The sequence below is a fragment of the Oryctolagus cuniculus genome, chromosome 15, assembly GCF_964237555.1.
Source record: "Oryctolagus cuniculus chromosome 15, mOryCun1.1, whole genome shotgun sequence".
Lineage (NCBI taxonomy): Eukaryota > Metazoa > Chordata > Mammalia > Lagomorpha > Leporidae > Oryctolagus > Oryctolagus cuniculus.
In genome coordinates, this window is record NC_091446.1 from 41,737,927 (window position 1) to 41,760,995 (window position 23,069).

At 46.7% G+C, this 23,069-nt stretch overlaps 1 protein-coding gene and 1 non-coding gene across 8 annotated transcripts in view; both read right to left on the reverse strand.

Moving 5' to 3' along the window:
- Positions 1-17,184, reverse strand: part of STAMBPL1 (STAM binding protein like 1) — a 58,714-nt gene extending 41,530 nt beyond the window's left edge. The window contains exon 1 of one of the 7 annotated variants that reach the window (XM_070057643.1): positions 17,142-17,184. The gene's annotated coding sequence lies outside the window, so the exon portion shown is untranslated. The other 6 variants (XM_002718497.4, XM_051823929.2, XM_051823927.2 and 3 more) reach the window with 6 other exon arrangements.
- Positions 17,185-17,745: 561 nt separating this feature from the next.
- On the reverse strand, positions 17,746-17,850 carry LOC127484290 (small nucleolar RNA U13). Its single transcript, XR_007911171.1, has one exon. It is a non-coding gene; the product is annotated as a small nucleolar RNA U13 (small nucleolar RNA).
- Positions 17,851-23,069: the final 5,219 nt, after the last annotated feature.

Below are 23,069 nucleotides of genomic sequence, written 5' to 3' on the forward strand. Positions count from 1 at the left end.
TTAAAAATTTCTAAAAGAAAATAGTGGTAACTGCTACAAAGATGAAATACTTGTACAGGGAACAATGGAAGTTTTACAAATCTGTTTTTGGCAAAATACCTTATAAGTGACAGTGTGACATTGTCCCATGCATCAGGAGACACACACATCGCTGATTCTTCCAACTACTGGTGACATTAACTTTCTCATTTGTTTAAGGTAGGTCTTTCAGATTCCTCCCCTGCAAAGATACCATTTCTCCTTTGGGAATTAAAAAACACCTTGAAGGGAGTTATTTTGAGACTATGCAAACATATCACTGGCTACTAATTTTAGCAACCAAAGATGATTTTTACCTGAAACTATTTTTATTGTTTTAAAAATAGTGATTTTCCTATTTCCATCATTCTTTCTACACATATTTAGCTCAAATTCTTTATTAAAGTTTTCTTTTTACATAAAAAGGAAAAAATTTAACCTATCCAATGGAGTTTTCTTTTTTTACTGATATCTATGTCGCTCAACATTTGTTAAAATGTCTCCAAACTTATTGACCATAAAAAATTTTAAATATGCCTACTAATCTTTTCTTCTGGTATTTTATGGTCAAGAATTTTTGGATAAATATCTTTAATCTTCATGTAATTTATTTTTATGTAAGGAGAAAACGATGAAGTCTTTTTTTTAACAACTAAGCAAAATGGCCTTTTTCCCTTCTGCTTCCAATTAAAATTGGGAATTGACATCCAAGTCTCTTTAAGTATGTTTAACTTCCAATTTAATTTTCAACTCTGACCAAAAAGTTATCTTCACAAACGGGGCATTTAGTACACATTTATTAAACTGAAACGGTGTGGCAGAGAGAAAAAAAGTAAGAGTGGAGAGAAGCTGGCAGCCCAGAGAGGAGGCAGGTGTGCAACTGTGCAATGAGTTAGCCCAGATCTGACCCGATGAGGACTGAAGGAAACAGAGAAGAATAAATGGACACGAGGGGAGATTCTGAGAAGTCGTACAAAGCACTATGTGGACACACTGAGATACGAGAGCATGGAGCAAGCAAAGATGTCATCAGCATCAGCACCTGAGGGAGGTGGAGATGGTGACACTTCAGAGTCCACCGGCAGAAGGGAAAGAAATGTCTTCCATTTTTATGAATGGTACCAACATTCAATCAACTACATAAACCCTAGCAGAATCCTGAATTTGCCCCTCATCCAACTCACCACTTACACCTACAGATTAGAACTCACTCTCCAAAATTCCTCACATCTGCATCTTCTCACCATCATTTCAGGAAGCCGCCAAATCAAAGCCACTCTTTTCTGTCTGCACTGCTGGAATAGCCTTCTGTTGGTCTATTTGTTTCAATCTTGCCCCTCTTTTATTAACTCTACGTAGAAAAGGTTGGTGACTTGAAAATCTGATTCAGATCCTATCATTTCTTTGCTTAAAACACTGTAATGGCTATCCAGTATTGTTAGTATTATATAGCAGTTCTCATTACATTACAACCCCACCCCCAAGTAGGATTCCTGAAACCTTAGATAGCACCAGAGTCTATGGCTGCTGTGTTCCCCCCATCCATACCTTTGATAAAGTTTAACTTATAAATTAGGCACAGGAAGATATTAACAACAATAACTAAATAAACTAAAGCAATTATGAGCATGTACTGTAATAAAAGTAATGTGAATGCTTTCTGTCTCTTTCTCTCTCGAAGTACCTTGCTGGACTGAGCTCTCCCTTCTGGTAGACCACAGGTAACTGAAACCCCGCAGGTTGAAACAGTGGAAAGGGGGTAGGGGTCTACTGTATGTCCCTAACAGCCGCCACAGGTTCGGATCTGATGCTGCTGCCTCCTTTCACACCATCTCTTGCACCCACTGGCGTCTTCCCAGCTGCAGAGATGCAGTGTGAAAAGTCGGTGTGAATGAGCCTCACCCTCAGCTCACACTTTACTTCCTACCCAGGTTGCCAGTGTTGGCTTAAGTATCTGCTCTTCAGAAAAGGTATTTTTTACCACCACTAGACTAGGTCACACCCTTTATTATACACTCATGAAGAAGCATCAGACAAATGCAAGTCATGAGATTTTTGTATAAAATACCCAGCCAGTGTTCCCAAAAAGAGTCAAGATCATGAGACAGAAAGACTGAGGAAATGGTACACACTAACAGACATGCAAGTGACACAAGGAAACATAATTGTGACCCTGGATGGGATCCTTGAAGTTTGTATAAGATTGTAGAAGAGGAGCTGGCGCTGTGGTGTAGCAGGTTAAGCTGCCACCTGCAGTGCTGGCATCCCATATGGGTACCAGTTGGAGACCCAGCTGCTCCACTTCTGATCCAGCTCTCCACTATGGCCTGGGAAGGCAGTAGAAGATGGCCCAAGCCCTTGAGCCCCTGTACCCACGTGGGAGACCCGAAAGAAACTCCTAGCTCCTGGCTTCAGATCAGCAGCCATGGGGGGAATGAACTAGCAGACGGAAGACCGACCTCTCTCTCTCTCTCTGCCTCTCCTTCTCTCTCTGTTTAACTCTTTCAAATAAATAAATAAATCTTAAAAAAAAAAAAAAAAAAAGATCGTCGCCGGCGCCACGGCTCAATAGGCTAATCTTCCGCCTGCGGCGCCAGCACACCGGGTTTTAATCCCGGTCGGGGCACCGGATTCTGTCCCGGTTGCCCCTCTTCCAGGCCAGCTCTCTGCTGTGGCCTGGGAATGCAGTGGAGCATGGCCCAAGTGCTTGGGCCCTGCACCTGCATGGGAGACCAGGAGGAAGCACCTGGCTCCTGGCTTTGGATCAGCACAGCATGCCGGCCGTGGCGGCCACTTGGGGGGTGAACCAACAGAAAAGGAAGACCTTTCTCTCTGTCTCTGTCTCTCTCTCATTGTCTAATTTTGCCTGTCTAAAAAAATAAATAAATAAATATTTTTAGAAATAATAAGGCTTCAGGCTCAACACAAGCCTTCTGAATACTAATCTATGGGGGTGGGATAGAGAACATATTTTATTTCTTTGAGCCTAATTTGAGAATTACTGCCCAAGTTACCTTTGTAGATCTTTCAACAAAATACTTGCAAAACAAAAGTGACAGGGCCGCTCCTGTGGTGTAGCAGGTTAAGCCGCCTTCTGCGGTGCCAACATCCCATGTGGGCCCCAAATCAGGTCCCGGCTGTTCCACTTTGGATCCAGCCCCCTGTTAATGCTCCTGGGAGAGCAGTGGAAAACTGCCCAAGTGATTGGGCCCCTGCACCTACGTGGGAGACCTAGAACAAGCTCCAGGCTTCAGACAGGCTCAGCTCCAGCCATAGCAGTAAACTGGGGAGTGAACCAGTAGATGGAAGAGCTCTCTCTCTGCTTCTCTTCTCTCCCTCCCTCTGTAACTCTGCCTTTTCAAATAAATAAATAAATCTTAAAAAAAAAAAAAAAAACAGAGATAGTGACGGTATATACCATGAAAACATAATGGTTACTTTTATTTTTATATCTGTATTTTAATTTCTTGAAATTGTTATTAATTGGAAAAACAAAGTTCCATACCTGCCAGTGATTCCAAGTGATTTTAATTTTGTTTACTTCTTTTGCTTAAGTGCTGTATGAATTCCGTAACAGTTTCTCTACTCTGTTAAACAGAAACTCTAATCTAAGAAGGGTTTATTCCAGGCCTTCCCTTTTCTAATACAATCCATGCACCGTATTCATTTCCTCCTACTGTTAAAGAGAATTTATCTTGTGGGACGATTTATAAATCAACCTTTCAAGGACAAAAAAGAGTAGAAAAGAGGGCTAGAGAGAATCCACTAGAAGACTGCAGCATGAAGACTTCTGTGTGTTTCCTCTCAGCGTTGGCATGCGCGCTTCCAGCACCGAAAAGACGCGGCTCCTGTGACAGGAGAAATGAAATCACAAGGTCTTTACATGAGCTGAATTTAGACTCAATCACTATACTGACTGCAGTTTTCCTTCTGCCTTTTTTTTTTTTTTTTTTTTTTTTTTTGACAGGCAGAGTGGACAGTGAGAGAGAGACAGAGAGAAAAGTCTTCCTTTGCCGTTGGTTCACCCCCCAGGGCTGCCACGGCGCACGGCGCTGATCCGATGGCAGGAGCCAGGTGCTTCTCCTGGTTTCCCATGGGGTGCAGGGCCCAAGCACTTGGGCCATCCTCCACTGCACTCCCTGGCCACAGCAGAGAGCTGGCCTGGAAGAGGGGCAACCAGGACAGAATCCGGCACCCCGACCCGAACTAGAACCTGGTGTGCCAGCGCCACAGGCGGAGGATTAGCCTATCAAGCCGTGGCGCCAGCCTGCCTTCTGCTTTTAACTTAAGGTACACTGTTGGCCCAACCACTTAGTTTTAAATAAATGTAGCACTCTCACAGGAAACCCACATGGGAATTTCTCTCTGAATCACAGGCAAATACAAAACAGGAAGGTACTTTTTCAAGCCACCTGGAGTGACAAAGGGTTAAAAATGAGTCATCAGTGACCTGTTTCCAAATTCACCCATAAAAATCATCAAGTATAACAATCAAAATTAATAATTGGTGACGAATCCTTTACCAGTTACCTCTTGTATGAACTTTTGCTGAGTGCTTGGTTCACTTACAGGAATGCCACTGAGAAACAAGTATAGAAAAAAGTTAAAAACAGAACAAAATGACAACTCTATCAAACCTAAATTTTATCACCCTTAACAAAGTTTTAAATCATGAAATTTATAGATTATTTTTTAAAAAATTAGAAATTTATTTATGAGCAAGAGCGAGAGAGCCCCCCATCGCTGCCTTCCCCCGCCATCTACTGGGTCACTCCCCACACACTTGCAGTGGCTTTGTCTGGGTGAGTGCAGAAACCTTAACCAGAAATTTGATTCACATCTCACAAGTGGGTGGCAAGAACTCAATTTCTTGGGCCATCACCTGCCTTCCAGGGTCTGCACTGGCAGGAAGCTGAGTTGGGAGCTGAAGCCAGAAATTAAACCCAGATACTACCATGTGGACTGTGGGTGTCAACCTCTAGACTAAACACCTGCCCCTAAAAATAGCTTCTTTCAAGTGAATTGAACTTTAGTGAAATTAAGAAATGCATAATTGACACAAAAGGGTAAATCAAAGAATGTATTTTTTAAGATCAGATTTAAAAATTTTCTTAAACTACATAATTCATGGTTTATCCATGAACTTTATAGAAGACTAAGAAAACCTTTCAATTACTTAGAAAAAAATACTGCTTATAGATTCTTTGAAAGTTATGAGAACAAAGAACTATAAGAATTAATGCAATAATGTAGACAATTTGAAGTCAGTGATGGCAGATTCTAGCCTAAAAACTTTCTGGAAGAATTTTCTATTCTTCATTGCCACAACAGTTTTCCACCTGTATTTAAAATCTGGTCATTTATAATTAGGCATAATTACTTCAACAAGTCAAAGAACAGCTAAAATTTACTTTGCCATTATCTAGAAAATACTCTGAATACCACAAATAAAAAATGGTTAGGAATGTAATCATCCCACCACGACATCTCACGCATGGCAGACGTATGTGACTCAAAGACCATAGAGAGAGGTGGATGGCATAGTAATTTTTCGGAATCCTGATACCTGTCCCAGAATCTGATACATTATATTACTGAGGCATAACCTCCCCCTGACCTCCAACAAGAATTACTGTATAAGAGATGTATGTGTTCTATATCTCAATTGAGTTGGGAAAAAATAAATCATAATAATCCATTTGAAAGAATATGTGAAAATAATTTGAACTTAAAGTCAGGGCTGGCATTGTGGTGTAGCAGGTAAAGCTTCCGCCTGTGACACCAGCATCCCATATGAGCACCAGAGAGAGTCCCAGCTACTTTACTTTCTATCCAGCTCCCTGTTAACAGCCTGAGAAAAATGAAACTCCTGGCTTCTGGCTTCAGCTTAGCCCAGCCCTAGCAATTGTGGTCATGTGGGGAATGAACCAGCACATGGAAGATCTCTGTCTGTCTGTAACTCTTTCAAATATGTAAATAAATTATTTTTAAAAAAGAGCTTAATGCCAAACATTATTTATAAAATACCAAAACACCACAGGAAAAGAGCAAAAATTTTGTGCAATAACCTGGGTGCTAATTATTTTTTAAAATATTTTATTTATTTGACAGGCAGAGTTACAGACAGTAAGAGAGAGAGAGAGAGACAATGAGGAAGGTCTTCCTTCCATTGGTTCATTCCCCAAGTGGCCGCTATGGCCGGAGCTGTGCCGATCCGAAGCCAGGAGCCAGGTGCTTCCTCCTGGTCTCCCATTCGGGTGCAGGCGCCCAAGCACTTGGGCCATCCTCCAGTGCCTTCCTGGGCCACAGCAGAGAGCTGGACTGGAAGTGGAGCAGCCGGGACTAGAACCTGGCGCCCATATGGGATGCTGGTGCCACAGGCAAAGGATTAACCTAGTGTGCCATAGTGCCGGCCCCGTGGGTGCTAATTCTACACTGGAAATGGCAAATCTACATTGGAAATGACTGGAGCCTTGAAGCTGCATGAGAACCAGTTCACACATCTCTAACGCCAATCAGCATCTGTGGTACCTGGCATGCAGTGAAGGCGAGGATACACACAGGTTAGGAAAGCAGGCACTGGAATCAGGCTGTCTGGGTCTGACTCCCAGCTCTATCAGTCTTGACGCTGAGCAATTTACCTAGCCTCTTTGTACCTCAATTTTTAATCTCAACTTAATGTCAAATGGTACCTACTTCATAAGATTGTTTTACGAATTAATAGCAACAAACACACATCAAATACCTACTGACATATACTTTTCCGAGTGCTTTCTATTTACTCCTATTATTCATTTAACCCTTCCCAAGGCCTTAAACTAACAGCCTAATTGAAAGATCAGGAAACATGCTCAGAGAAGTAAGTGACTTGCCCAAGGACACACAATTAATAAGCAGCAGAAAGAAACCATGCTCCCAACCAACCATGCCATAAGTCTTGATATAACAATTAAAAACTGAGTACAGTGGCTAGCATACAGCACATTTAACAACTAGCATTCATTGACAAGTATCTGTCAAATGTCTGCAAGGTTCTGCAGTTATACCAGAGCTCATTAGGACGGGATGCTGTGATCGACTGGAGATGTCTGCATGTGTCGGTAATACGTCCATGATCACACTTGTGCTGGACTGTCCTCCTCACCCACGTAAAATCCTGGGGTCCAACTGCCTGGCATTTCCCTCCTCGGTCTCAGAAGTGTTTGTCAGGCTGTCACCACCTGATAAGATTATCACCTCCACCTCTTCCTCCTCCTCATCTGTTCCCCACCCAACTGCCAAAGTGTGCTTTCAAAAGGATACTTTCAACACGTACTTCCTTACAAGGAACCTACAATTGGCTACCACATCAAATAAAAGTCCACTCCTCAGCTTTCAAGAGCCTTAATACGACATGGAGAGAATATGCCTTTAACACTCATTCAAGTGTTCAAATAAACACTTGCTATGAATGCCATTTCATTATGCGGAGAATAACAGTGTTTGTGTTACTTCAGAATAGTGATAAGTGGCTTTTTATTTTATGTATTTAGTTTTGGACATGGCCTGTGGGGAGCAGCTCGGACTAGACTAAGTTACTGGAATTAAGACTTATTCTATGCATCTGCTCTCCTCTGTGGGGAGCAGCTCGGACTAGACTGGGTTACTGGAATTAAGACTTATTCTATGCATCTGCTCTCCTACAATATGGCGCTGGGAGAGGAGAAAACAGCTTCTGCCCAGCTGCCTCCAGTTCAACCAATAAACTGTAGGACTTGCTCCTGATTGGAGGAGAGCAGCGTACTCGGCGTGTGGGCAGCCGAGTTGGGATTGGCGAAGGAGGACTATAAAGGAGGAGAGAAACGGCATGCACCGGGGAACATCTATGGGGAACATCTAAGGGAACCCGTGCAGCCCCCGAGAAAGCCAGCCGGCGGTATGCCGCTCCCCTGCGGAAGTGGGGAATGCGGCCAGGGGGAACTGCCCTTCCACGGAGGTGGAAGGGATAGTAGCCAACCCGGGAAGAACCAGCAGCAAACCCGGGGAGGGCCGAGCAGACAAAAGAACAGCGCAGGGTCCTGTGTCGTTCCTCCACGAAGAGGGGGAGCGACATAATGGTGCCGTGACTTGGATATGAAGCCTAGGCAGGGCTTAGTGTTGCTCCTCCACGAAGAGGGGGAGCGACATAATGGTGCCGTGACTCGGATATGAAGCCTAGGCAGGGCTTAGTGTTGCTCCTCCACGAAGAGGGGGAGCGACATAATGGTGCCGTGACTCGGATAGGAAACCTAGGACGGATAGCAAACTTAGGAGGGAAGAAACGGGAAGAATTGGGAAAATATCGAAGAGAGAGACTAGCAAACAGCCTAGGGAAAAGCCGGCCGAAAAAGGTGCCGGAAGAAGCTATTGAAAGCCTAGGCATAGACTCAGATACGGACTACGGACTACGGGGGGAAGCTGGGAGAAATCTCTAAGGTCGAAAGCGAAAGTGAAAGCTAGAACAAACAGACTCGGACGCGGACTGTGGGGAGAGGCCAGGAGAAATGAGGGAGGAATATCGTTGGAGGAAAGCTTGGGGAAACATACCGGGTAGAGAAAAATGTTAGGGAAATTGAAGCCGCGGGGGGCAGGCCGAGGCGGAAACGAAAGCCACTTTGGGGTTCTCAAGTTAGCCCGGGAATAGGGGGCGAAAAGTTGAAACCAGAAGCTGAGACGTAAGCCAGATTGGGATCCGTCTGATTAGCCCGGGGAGCAAAGGACGGGAAGCCAAATCGTGGGGCGGAGACGTACGCTGGGTTGAATTCGCCAGGCTAGCCCGGGGAACTTAGATTGAATCCTAGTGGCGGAGACGCAAGCTACGCTGTGTTACTCGCGGAAGCCGCCGCGTGCAGAGAGAGCACGGGGCGTGAATAGATAGGGAACGCTGGCGTAGGCCGTGGTTCAGACGCGAAAGGGTTAAGCGTGGAGACCGCGGAGCGCGCGAAGCCGAGCCGAGCCGCGCAAAGCCGGGAAGCTGCGCAGATGAGAGAGGCGCGCGGGCTGAAGCGGCGAGGTGCCGGAAAGCTGCGGGGATAAGAGAAACAGAAGTTTAGAAGTAAAAGAGAAATAGGAATGTTGGCAGACAGAAGTAAAATGGGAGAAATAGAAATGCCCGGAGATAGAGAAATAGAGAAAAATAAGGCCTCCCCTCAACATGCCAATTAGGAGGCTTGGATTCGGTCTGCCTGATTTAAGGCGGTAAGCGCTAGCAAAGCTCGACCAGAGTATGAGCTGCAGGTCACCGAAGATAGGCACGAACCAACACTAATAAGTCTCCCCCACAATAAGGCAATGAGAAGGCTTGGATTCGGTTTGCCTGATAGGTTTTGTAAACACCTGCAGGCAGTTCTAGCAGAGCAGAGTATGCGCTGCAGGGCACCGAACACAGGCACGCATCAGCGCCTAAAAACCTCCTCACAACATGGCGAAGAGAGGACCCGGATTCGGTTTGCCTGATGGATAGGACTTGTAAGAGCCTGTGGCAACTCTAGCAAGTACAGCAGAGTGTGTGCTGCGGGACACCGAAGACAGGCGCGTATCAACGCCAAAAAATAAAAAGAAAGGGGGATCTGTGGGGAGCAATCCGGACTAGACTAAGTTGCTCGAATTAGGACTTATTCTATGCATCTGCTCTCCCACAATATGGCGCTGGGAGAGAAGTAAACAGCTTCCGCACAGCTGCCTCCAGTTCAACCAATTAACTGTAGGACTTGCTCCTGATTGGAGAGCAGCGTACTCAGCCGAGTTGGGATTGGCGGAGGAGGACTATAAAGGAGGAGAGAGACGGCATGCACCAGGAACATCTATGGGGAACATCTAAGGGAACCCGTGCAGCCCCCGAGAAAGCCGGCCGGCGGTGTGCCGCTCCCCTGCGGAAGTGGGGAATGCGGCCAGGGGGAACTGCCCTTCCACGGAGGTGGAAGGGATAGTAGCCAACCCGGGAAGAACCAGCAGCAAACCCGGGGAGGGCCGAGCAGACGAAAGAACAGCGCAGGGTCCTGTGTTGCTCCTCCACGAAGAGGGGGAGCGACATAATGGTGCCGTGACTCGGATAGGAAACCTAGCTCGGATAGGAAACCTAGGAGGGAAGAAATGACTCGGATAGGAAACTTAGGAGGGAAGAAACGTGACTCGGATAGGAAACCTAGGACGGATAAAAAACTTAGGAGGGAAGAAACGGGAAGAACTGGGAAAATACCGGAGAGAGAGACTAGCAAACAGCCTAGGGAAAAGCCGGACGAAAAAGGAGCCGGAAGAAGCTATTGAAAGCCTAGGCATAGACTCGGATACGGACTACGGGGGGAAGCTGGGAGAAATCTCTAAGGTCGAAAGCGAAAGTGAAAGCTAGAGCAAACAGACTCGGACGCGGACTGTGGGGAGAGGCCAGGAGAAATGAGGGAGGAATATCGTTGGAGGAAAGCTTGGGGAAACATACCGGGTAGAGAAAAATGTTAGGGAAATTGAAGCCGCGGGGGGCAGGCCGAGGCGGATACGAAAGCCACTTTGGGATTCTCAAGTTAGCCCGGGAATAGGGGGCGAAAAGTTAAAACCAGAAGCTGAGACGCAAGCCAGATTGGGATCCGTCTGATTAGCCCGGGGAGCAAAGGACGGGAAGCCAAATCGTGGGGCGGAGACGTACGCTGGGTTGAATTCGCCAGGCTAGCCCGGGGAACTTAGATTGAATCCTAGTGGCGGAGACGCAAGCTACGCTGTGTTACTCGCGGAAGCCGCCGCGTGCAGAGAGAGCACGGGGCGTGAATAGATAGGGAACGCTGGCGTAGGCCGTGGTTCAGACGCGAAAGGGTTAAGCGTGGAGACCGCGGACCGCGCAAAGCCGGGAAGCCGCGCAGAGAGGCGCGCGGGCTGAAGCGGCGCAGAGCCGGGAACCCGCCGGCGGGGCGAGGTGCCGGAAAGCCGCAGGGATAAGAGAAACAGAAGTTTGGAAGTGAAGTAAAAGAGAAATGGGAATGCTGGAAGATAGAAGTGAAATGGGAGAGGTAGGAATGCCCGGAGATAGAGAAATAGAGAAAAATAAGGCCTCCCCTCAACATGCCAATTAGAAGGCTTGGATTCGGTCTGCCTGATTTAAGGCGGTAAGCGCCAGCAAAGCTCGACCAGAGTATGAGCTGCAGGTCACCGAAGATAGGCACGAACCAACACTAATAAGTCTCCCCCACAATACGGCAATGAGAAGGCTTGGATTCGGTTTGCCTGATAGGTTTTGTAAACACCTGCAGGCAGTTCTAGCAGAGTAGAGCATGCGCTGCAGGGCACCGAACACAGGCACGCATCAGCGCCTAAAAACCTCCTCACAATGGCGAAGAGAGGACCCGGATTCGGTTTTCCTGATTGATAGGACTTGTAAGAGCCTGTGGCAACGCTAGCAAGTGGAGCAGAGTGTGTGCCGCGGGACACCGAAGACAGGCGCATATCAACGCTAAAAAATAAAAAGAAAGGGGGATCTGTGGGGAGCAGCTCGGACTAGACTAAGTTACTGGAATTAAGACTTATTCTATGCATCTGCTCTCCTCTGTGGGGAGCAGCTCGGACTAGACTGGGTTACTGGAATTAAGACTTATTCTATGCATCTGCTCTCCTACAATATGGCGCTGGGAGAGGAGAAAACAGCTTCTGCCCAGCTGCCTCCAGTTCAACCAATAAACTGTAGGACTTGCTCCTGATTGGAGGAGAGCAGCGTACTCGGCGTGTGGGCAGCCGAGTTGGGATTGGCGAAGGAGGACTATAAAGGAGGAGAGAAACGGCATGCACCGGGGAACATCTATGGGGAACATCTAAGGGAACCCGTGCAGCCCCCGAGAAAGCCAGCCGGCGGTATGCCGCTCCCCTGCGGAAGTGGGGAATGCGGCCAGGGGGAACTGCCCTTCCACGGAGGTGGAAGGGATAGTAGCCAACCCGGGAAGAACCAGCAGCAAACCCGGGGAGGGCCGAGCAGACAAAAGAACAGCGCAGGGTCCTGTGTCGTTCCTCCACGAAGAGGGGGAGCGACATAATGGTGCCGTGACTTGGATATGAAGCCTAGGCAGGGCTTAGTGTTGCTCCTCCACGAAGAGGGGGAGCGACAATGGCCCAGTAGAAAAAAAAAAAAATAAGGGCAGGTGTTTAGTGCAGCGGTTATGATAACACCTGAGATGTCCACATTCAATATCAGAGTGCCTGGTTTCAAGTCCCAGCTCCACTCCCAATTCCAGCTTCCTGCTAATGCACACCCTGGGAAGCAGCAGACGGTTACTCAAGCAGTTGGGTCCTTGCCACCCATGTGAGAGACCCAGACTGAAATTCTCAGCAATTGGCTTTGGCCTGACCTGGGTCTAGCTGCTCCAGGATAGGAGCTGTCTGTATGTTTCTGTTTCTCTCTGCCTTTCAAATAAGTATTTTTTTAAAAAAAAAGAAAATATTTGAGAATTTCAATTAATTCTTATTTACAATGAAAGAAGCTTGATTAGAGAGGGTATAATACTATGATCCAGGGGTCGGCACTGTGACATAGTGGGTAAAGCCATCATTTGCATTGCTGGCATCCCATATGTACGCTGGTTGAAGGCCTGGCTGCTCCACTTCTGATCCAGCTGCCTGCAAATCATCTGGGAAAGTAGCAGAAGATGGCCTAAGTCCTTCAGCTCCTGAATCCACGTGGGAGACCTGGAGGAAGCTCCTGACTCCTGGCTTGGCCTGGCTCAGCCCTGGCCATTGCTGCCATTTGGGGAGTGAACCAGCAGATGGAAGACCTCTCTCTCTCTGACTCTTTGACTCTACCTCTCTGTGGCTCTGACTTTCAAATGAATAAGTAAATCTTTGGGGGGGGGGGGACTATGATCCTTGTATTCTGGTTTTAAACCATGGTTCCTATCTTGTAACTCCCTCCCAAAGGCAGGCCACAGGAACGAGAATTTCTCTTTCCCAAAGCAAGTAACAGAAGCTCTAATCTCCCCCACTTTTCTATCCTGGGGTAGGCCACACAGGAATTCTGTAACCTAATCTGATCATAGATAATAAAACTATTATTTTATTTATTTTAAAACTGGTTTGTTTGAAAGGCAGGGTGACAGAGGGAGAGGGAGAGGGAGAAAGAGGGATAGTTATCTTCCATGTGCTGGTTCACTTCCCAAATGGCCACAATACCCAGATCTGGGGCAGACTAAAGCCAGTAGGCAGGATAAGACCTATTTTAGGGGAAGTGCTGTCCAGTAACAATAAGGAAGGAATTCTGAAGAACTGGGACAGACAGACCATCCAGTATATTTGTATTATATCTGCAATTAAGTCCCATATAACCCCAAAGGACGGGGTCCAGAGCACTTCCCAAAAGCTCATGTGGAGGTTCCTGGAAGGTGGCAAGCCCAGTGAGGGCATGGAAGCTTCACACCTTCCTCCATACCTAGCCCTGTGCAACTCTTCAACCATCTCCTTTGTAATATCCTTAATAATAAACTAGGAAAACTGTTTCCTTGAGTTCCGTGCACCACTCAAGCAAATTAATTGAACCCAAGGAGGGTGTTGTCGGCACCTGATTCACAGACACTTTGTCCATGTTTTCAGTGTGTAGTAGGAGAAAGTAAGTTTGAGTTTAGTTTTTTTCCTATGAAAGCCACACAGGAAAGACATTAAGGGAAGAATATCAAAGAGAACATGTACGTTATTCTTAAACAATGCAATGTTACTATCTAGGTATATTTCAGTTAGCTCTCTAATCTTTCACCCTAAATTTAGATCCTGAATCACAGGGAGAACTGTTAATGATTAGAGATGGAAAGTCAAAACTGAAACAAAAAAAGGAGGGCTAACACCCTTAATATTTCAGACCAAACAATGTACCCATTTCCAAAAGAGTACCTTGCTAGGCTAACTAGAACAAAGAGAAACACAGGTGCTTATGTCAAGGGACTGCTTTTAATAAGCACACGTTACTAAGTAACCAGCACTCTGAATTAAGGTCTCTAAGCCAGCTCCATCACTGGACAAAAATAACATGGATTTCATTTAAAATTTGAAAGAGAATCAAACAATATGTCCTTTGAAGACTGAGCAACCTGTCAACTGCTTTGTACTCAGCAAGAGAAGTTGCAGGATTGTACTAGAAGTCCATCTGATTTGCTTTGAAATGCAAATAAGTTGACAAAAGCCACATCCAGATGCAGCTCCATCCAGATTATTCCTGAGTTGAACATTCTGATGTCCACTCAGGACTTCTGAATGTAAACTCACACATCTAACTGCACAGTTCACAGGTTCACATGGCTGGAATCTGCAAGTCAATGGGTACCAGGGCAGTGTTTTTTGTTTTGTTGTAGAGAGATTGTCATTGTTCTGTCAGTTGAGGAAGTTGGTCTTCTTAGCTGGATACATCTACTGGGCTTCAATTAGATGCAATGCTTGGTAATTCATACAAAGTCATAACTAAAAAAAATTAATACCGAAACAGCTGATGTAGTTAGGTTGGAAGACAAAGACATTCTAGAATTTGTAACTCGTTTAACAAATACTTATTGAACAGCTGCAATCTATTAGCCCAAAGGGATAGGAAATAAGCTCTAATATTTTCAGGGAAAACCATGAACCATTTCTCGTAGCTCCAATAAAGACACCCGTAAATCTTATAGGGTCAAGAAAAATAATGCTAATGTTAGAAAGAATCCTAAGTTCAGATTAATTAAAATGTTTAGTTCTGCCAGGAAAGCACCCAGCACCTCCTGGGAAGCATGGCCATGATTTCCTCTCACATTTCTTCTCTCTCTCACATGAATTATCAGACTTTTCTTCTGTGTAAAATGCAATCTCCCCCTGAAACTGTTGCTGTAAATAGGTCTAAGAGTCCTGCAAGTAGGGATCTGATGGAACCGAGGTAGTTTTCACGTCCTCTGTCCTGAGGAGCAAAAGAGGCAACTCTAACGAAGCACTCTCTGTTTTATATCAGCCTGTCTCAGGAACCAACCTGAGATGCCCGCCCCTCCAGGAGCAAATGTCCTTGCCGAGGATACCCCCAGGAAACAGGTCCTCTCACTACTCCCTCCAAGAGCCCAGGCAATAAGAACCCTAGAATACAGGGCAAAAGTAGGCAAGAAACTGACCTTGAAGATTAAGATAGGCGTAAAGGACTTAACACGTCTGCCTTACAATTTAAGTGGCACTTCCTTTGTGAAAGGCTTTAATAAGCTTCTTCTTAAAATTACCAAGAACCAGCAGATAAGTACAGCCAACATGTACCCAAAAGCAAATTCCAAAGCGGCCAACAACTTGCTGTGTGTGTGTGCCCGAACAAAAGAGTAAGCAATCAATTCATTTTCCAGGCTGAGTCTAATAACATGTCATGCCTTTGCATGAAGATGCTCCCGGAGCAAACGGTAAACAAGGAGAACCTTGCTCAGACATCAACTTGTGTTAAAAATAAACACTGGTATTTATAGTGGAGCTACAAGATGTCCACTATAATCCGGTTGCGGGATATATTTTACAAGTTCAATGTAGCACTCGTGCTGAAAACGTAAGATTGCCAGTGGAAACAGTTGGGGGGGGGGGGGTAGGTGAGAGGATGGTCCACACCAGAATGGCTTGATTTCTGGGTAAAACCACCACGGAAAACTACCTTGCAAACACTGCAACAAGAAATCAACCACACAGGTGTAATTTATCTGCTGGCACAAATCTGTGTTACTGACCTTGAAGGGCCTAGTGATAGCCATTATAGTTTTGGAAACGTTTACTACTTAAGCCTTGATTTCATTCTCAGCGATTAACACGATGTTTGAAAAGCAGTGCACTCCCCGGGAGTAACTTTGAAAGACCTTAGCTGTATTTCCCACCAAACACGCATTTCCGGAACGCAGGCCACCCCGCCCCCACCCCCCTACACCTGAGATTTTTTTTCCCCAGCACTCTAGCTCAGTTTTGTCTTCTGAGTCATTTATCTCTTTACACTTCAGTTAACGCACCTTAGGCGTTTGACTAGTGGCCGCGTGGGTTGTTTGAGAGAGTTCTGGAGAATTTCAGTGGCATGCCATTTCTTTGTGCATTTTAATGGGGACTTTGGAGGCAGGCTCCCATAGTTAGGGTGAGGGAAAAGGGCTTGTTACCCGTATAAAAGTAATACCACCGGGACACGCCTCGCAGGGGTTAAAAAGAAAACAGTTTTTCCAACCCCGCCCCTCCCGCCTCCACCCCACGCACCGCCAGACAGTGCGGTGGTCTCAGAAGGTCGACCTCATCGCCCAGGCTGCGACCCTAGCGCGAGCCTGGAACTCACACGCACCCACGTACAGGTCACGGTCCGAGTCCCCGTCGCCACCAGGACCCGCGGCTTCCTGCCTTCCGCGCGAGGTGAAGCGGACCCTCCGGGCCGACCACTGGGGCGCTCAGGCAGCGCGGGCTTAGAAGGAGGCCAGCGGGCCGCAAAGCGCAACAACCCCCACCTCGCAAGCCCCGGACCCGACACCGCCCGCGGGCCCCCGGCACACGCGGCAGGCGCGCGCTCCCCCTGACGCACGCACGCGCCGACTCACCAGCAGCCCTGGGCGCCCGGAGCCCGCGTGGGACGGCGGCTACCCGCGCGCCGGCCGTGTGGCCTTGGCATCCGTCTGGCCGCTGCAGCCCCGGCCGCTGTAGCGTTTGCTGGAAGGCACTGCCACGGGGTGAAACCGGCACCCGGGGAGGAGAGGCGCCCGCTCGCTGGCCTCGGCTGAGCCTCCTCCCCCTTTCCGCGGCGGTCTGTGAAAGGGGCCAGTCCTGCTCGCGCGAGCTCGGTGCGTGGCTCTCCTCCGCCTCTACCTCCTCCCGGTAGTCCACCTCGTCCTCCTCTTCCTCCCTCCGCTGCCAGACACTCCAGTGCCGGAGCAGACAGCTCCTTCCAAACCCACGCGCAGGCCGGCCCACCCCGCGCCCGCGGCAGCCGTCCCTGCTACAGCCGCCTCAGGAAAACGGAATTGTCTGTGCGATGGTCCCGGCCTCCCCGGCCCCTGGGTGCCGCCTCCGCCTCTGCCTCCGCCCCCTCCTCCGCGGCGACGGCCCCCTGCAGGCTGCCCTGGAAGCTCGCAGGTGGCGGCAGGTCCCTGCGGATGGCCTAGGACGAAGTGAAACGGTTGGGTGCGACTTACCACCTAAACCCTACTCGCCTTCTCCGCAGCCCGAGACCGCCAGCACTTCCCCTTTGCCCCAACCATCCAGTTCACCCGCACCTCGGGCGGGACCCACAAACCGTGTGATGCAGCCGGCTTTGGCCGTGAAACTGGCACTGCGTAGAGGTTGGGTGAAAATTCCGTTTATATCTCACATAGAACCTCCATTCTGAGATTTATTTTCTTACCTAGGTGTGTACCCCGAGAAACACCTCGGTTCTCCCGCTTTTCCATCTACTTGGGAAATAACAACGCATGATGGTATCCCTGGATGTTATTCTGATCACATGCAGTATTTTCCCTCCAGTCCTGACACTGGGCCGGCACTCAGTCCGTGCAATCTTGCTTTATCTGCCACAGCCCTATATTTAAAAGGCATTGTTTATTCCATGAGTGAGATTCACAGAAGTAATTTGTCTCCGATTACCTGCCTAGAAAGTGGAAGGAGTGAAGATTTGAACGCTGATCTAATACCAAAAGCTATTTCAGTTGGCAGGACAGTTTCTGTTAATTTGCAAACATTTTATGGATGCTGCTGCTGCTGTGTGAAACATAGACACTTTCCTGCCTGCCTTTTTTCTCACATCAAATGGATGTACAGTGTGGAGGTCATACAAGGTGGGAGGAACACACATCTCACACAAAGGTATGCAAGCCAAGTCTTCACACTGGTGAACCACAAAAGGATCAGGCACATTTCTTTTTCTTTTAAAAAAAAAAATTTATTTATTTATTTGAGAAGTAGAGTTACAGACAGTGAGAGACAGAGAAAAAGGTCTTCCTTCCGTTGGTTCAGTCCCCAAATGGCTGCAACAGCTGGAGCTGCGACAATCCAAAGCCAGGAGCCAGGTGCTTCTTCCTGGTCTCCCACGTGGGTGCAGGGGCCCAAGGACTTGGGCCATCTTCTACTGCTTTCCCAGGCCATAGCCGAGAGCTGGATTGGAAGAAGAGCGCTGGGACTAGAACCGTTGTCCATATGGGATGCCCTCGCTGCATGTGGAGGATTAACTTACTGTGCCACAGCGCTGGCCCCCAGGCACTTTTCTGAAGCTTGGTTGAGAGAGGAGTGACTGCAAAATGGGGACTTGGAAATTGGCTTTTCCTAGCTGGCTTTTCTTTTGGAGACGCTCAAGCTTCGCTTAAGCTTTTAGCCCTGGCTTTACCACCAACTGGGCTATTTGGTCTCACGTATTTCAACTTCTTAGGCCTCTTTTCTCAGGGTAGTGGCTTTTTTAATAAGAGATTTATTTATTTGAAAAGAGAAGTGACAGAGTGGAGGATGGAGGAGGGAGAGGCAGAGAGAGAAAGTGAAAGAGAGATCTTACATCTGCTGTACTCCCCAAATGGCCGCAGCAGCCTGGTCTGGACCATGCTGAAGCCAGGAGCCAGCAACTCCATCCCAGTGTCCCACATGGGTGGCAGGGGCCCAACTCCTTAAGCCCTCCCCTGCTGTCTTCCAGGTTGTACTGTCAGGGAGCTAGATCAGAAGCAGAGCAGCCGGGAGGGACTTCAAGATGAATGCTGGCGTCTTAACAGTTTAAACTGCTGAATAACAGTGCCAGCCCCTGGTTTTTAAAATGTCACTGGATTTGACACTTTAGCTTCTAATGCTGGTACCACTTATGTCTTAGTTTATTCAGGTTGCCATAAACAACAACAACAACAACAACAAAATGCCATAGACCAGGTGGTTTAAACAGCATAAATTTATTTCCCACAGTTATGGAATCTGGGACGTGCAAGATGCAAATTCTGGCTGATTCAACCCTTTCTGTTGAGGGTTCTCTTCTTGGGTTGTAGACTGCTGGTTTCTCACTATGTCCTTACATGGAGGGAAGTGTGTGTGTGTGGGGTGGCTACCAATCTTACTGAATTAAGGCCTCACCTGTAAGACCTCATTTAACCTTAATTAACTTCTAAAAGTCTTAGCTCCAAATACAGTCATTTAGGGGGTTAGAGCTTTAACCTATGAATTTAGGAGTGGGGTTGGGAGTAGGGGTGAGAGGATGCAGTTCAGTCCATAGAAACATTTTTTCCACTTACAAGTAGGTGCAAAATAGACCCTGAATGAAACCCCATAATTTCTTTTTTTAAACTTTTATTTAATGAATATAAATTTCCAAAGTACAGCTTATGGATTACAATGCTTCCCCCCCATAACGTCCCTCCCACCCGCAACCCTCCCCTTTCCCATTCCTTCTCCCCTTCCATTCACATCATGATTCATTTTCGATTCTCTTTATATACAGAAGATCAGTTTAGCATACATTAAGTAAAGATTTCAACAGTTTGCTCCCACACAGAAACATAAAGTGAAAAATACTGTTTCAGTACTAGTTATAGCATTAAATCTCAATGTACAGCACACTAAGGACAAAGATCCTACATGAGGAGTAAGTGCACAGTGACTCCTGTTGTTGACTTAACAAATTGACACTCTTGTTTATGGTGTCAGTAATCACCCTAGGCTCTTGTCATGAGCTGCCAAGGCTTTGGAAGCCCCCTGAGTTCACCGACTCTGATCATATTTAGACAAGGCCACGGTCAAAGTGGAAGTTCTCTCCTCCCTTCAGAGAAAGGTACCTCCTTCTTTGCTGACCCGTTCTTTCCACTGGGATCTCACTCGTGGAGATCTTTCATTTAGGTTTTTTTTTTTTTTTTTTTCCCCCAGAGTGTCTTGGCTTTCCATGCCTGAAATACTCTCATGGGCATTTCAGCCAGATCCGCATGCCTTAAGGGCTGATTCTGAGGCCAGAGTGCTGTTTAGGACATCTGCCATTCTATGGGTCTGCTGTGTATCTCACTTCCCATGTTGGATCGTTCTCTCCGTTTTTTATTCTATCAGCTAGTATTTGCAGACACTATTCTTGTTTATGTGATCCCTTTGGTTCTTAGTCCTATCATTATGATCAATTGTGAACAGAAATTGATCACTGGGACTAGTGAGATGGCATTGGTACATGCCACCTTGATGGAAACCCCATAATTTCATACCAGTCTCCTTGAAAGTAGGACTCTTCATACTCCAAGGGATAACAATCATGAATCTCATTTTATCCAGTGATTTGTTCCGTTTCCCTGATGCATTGTCAGATTCTACTATCATAATTTACTCTATCTATCATAATATATTACTCATGTTTCAGGGACTTGAGTAAACACAAAGAAAAACAGCTCCCATCCCAAAAGAGAAGGGAAAGCTCTTAAGAGGTTATAGAGATTGTCTTTATCTGACTTTATATTTGTTTATCAGAAAAATCTTTACCATTCATTGAAGTGCAAAATAAGGCACATTTTAAACAAGCAGAATCTTCAAGTTTTAGGGTCAAAAATTACTAGAGATATAAGTCTAGTTCAGCTCCCTTACTGTACAGGAAAGCAACCTGAGATCTTGAAAATGATGGTGACTTGCTGTCAAGCTTAGTGTCAGTGGTATGGATCATGTAATGCTGCCCAAGTGAAAAGGAATTCTGAGACTCAAAAATAAAGGGAACTCCATGAAAAATGAAAGAGGAGAACGATGTTCAGTGTTGCCTGGGTTGATACCCAACTCCTGCTCCTGACTCCAGCTTCCTATTAATGCAGACCCTGGGAGGCAGTGATGATGGCTTAAGTACACAAGTCCCTGTTACTCCCACGGGAAATCTTGGATTGAGTTTCCAGCTCCCAGCTTTGGTTCCAGCCAGGGGACAGTGTACCGTTGTAGGCATTTGGGGAGTGAACTAGTAGATGAAAGCATTTCTCTCTCTTTCTTTGTCTCTCTCTCCCTCCCTCCCTCCAATAGATAAACAAAAAAGAAGATAGGTGAATAAAAGAGTTTCTTAAAGCAACTTAAATATAGGATTTAAGACCAGGGATGGTTCGGGCTTAGTTGTAGCAAAGCTTATCCTGTTTCTTCTACACAGAATAGTTGGAGAAGCAAGGGCTTATACTTTTATACATCATCAGAGAACAGGGGGTGGGACATTACGTTGTAATATTCTTTTACTGTTCTTTAGGAATAGCCGGTTAGGCATCTTGTGGGCTCTCCCACCTTATCAGAAAGACTGGTGATATCATTTAGACTTAATGACTAGATTATGGCATCAGTGAGACTGACAGGTGGTCAGCTTCCTTCTAAGAGGAAGAGCTAGACTCAATGTGGTGCCAGTTTGGTTTGCAAATACTTACCCAGGTCACAGCAGTCACTGTTCTAAAGTCTAATCTTGTGTCTTTTCCATTGTTATCTGGAAACTTGATTAACTTACCAGGGGTTAGTTTTATTAGGTTTTACCTTTACTGATGGCACATTACTTTTCCAGGCATGATGTCAGTTGGTTCCCATAACAACTGTGAGATAAGAAAGATAGCAATTGGTCCAGAAGATAAAGGAGTGTGTTTATAGAATTGGTGCAAAAACAAATGGAAGGCAGAAGACTGCAAATCCATAAAACACATGACAATACAGATCAGAATTATAGTGCAGCTCAAATACCACATAGCAGCAAATGGGCATCTGTCACATATGATAAAGGAATAAGTGGACCTGTGAAAGCTGATTAGGTGGATAGGTACAAAAAGTGGGTATTTTGGATTGGAAGAATTGTAGTTCAAAGGTAGGTTGAGAGCCGGCGCCGTGGCTCAATAGGCTAATCCTCCACCTTGCGGCGCCGGCACACCGGGTTCTAGTCCCGGTTGGGGCGCCGGATTCTGTCCCGGTTGCCCCTCTTCCAGGCCAGCTCTCTGCTATGGCCAGGGAGTGCAGTGGAGGATGGCCCAGGTGCTTGGGCCCTGCACCCCATGGGAGACCAGGAAAAGCACCTGGCTCCTGGCTCCTGCCAGGATCAGCGCGGTGCGCCGGCTGCAGCGGCGGCCATTGGAGGGTGAACCAACGGCAAAGGAAGACCTTTCTCTCTGTCTCTCTCTCTCACTGTCCACTCTGCCTGTCAAAAAAAAAAAAAAAAAAAAAAAAAACAAAGGTAGGTTGATATATTTCTTTAAGCTTCCATTTCCTGGTGAGTAAATGCGATAGAACTCAGAAGTTTAAATGAAACCACATCCGTACAGTGTCTAGCACCATGTCTAGGACAGGAACCAATACATGGAGGTTTTTGAACCTTCTTGACTACAGAGGGAGTGGTTCAGTTGTTGCTAAAAATGAAAATAATACAATAATATCAAGTAATGGTGTAGGTTGGATAGTGAGATGGTGATATATTTGAAATGAATGCAGAAGAATAAAATGAAGATGCCTGCTGGTCCTGAGAATAAAAGCCTCAAGGACAGTGCCTGGGGGCCCAGGACTGAACTTGAGCAAATGTCCACCTGTACTGTACAGCAGAAGGAAGAAGGTCCAGGGAAGGATGATCTTAGGGGTGAGGCAGGCACAAGTGCAGGTGGGTAGTACTGATGATAGCTGCAGACTTACTGGCCCTTACATATGTAGGCCCTGAGCTAAGTGATCTGCTTGCATCCGCCCATTGAGCCCACACAAACCTGCGAGACAAATGATATTATTACCTTCCCATTTTATAAGGGAGCAAACTGCAGCCATGATGAGAGCTGGAGCTCTGAACTCTGGGAGGAGAGAAGCAAGAAGAACAAAGTCTGAAAGAAGGTAATTCAGTGTTGCCAGTGTTGCCATTTACAGTTCCGTGGGTTTGGCATGCACGTTCTCAGAAGAGGAGTGGGCCTAGCAGACAAGTTCCAAGGAGTCGAAGAGTGATTGTTGGGAAGGAAATAGTTCTCCCGAAGGAAGGTGAGACCTAGATTGGCAGTGAGAGGCTCATGAGGCTCTGGCAACCTCTTCCGCCAGGCTGAGAAGCAGAGGGATGAGCCTGGTAGAAAAAGGGAGATTGGAGGCTCTGAAATGTGGATAGAGATAATGAAGAGAGTAAGATCTCGAACCAGGAAGGACAGGAAGGGATC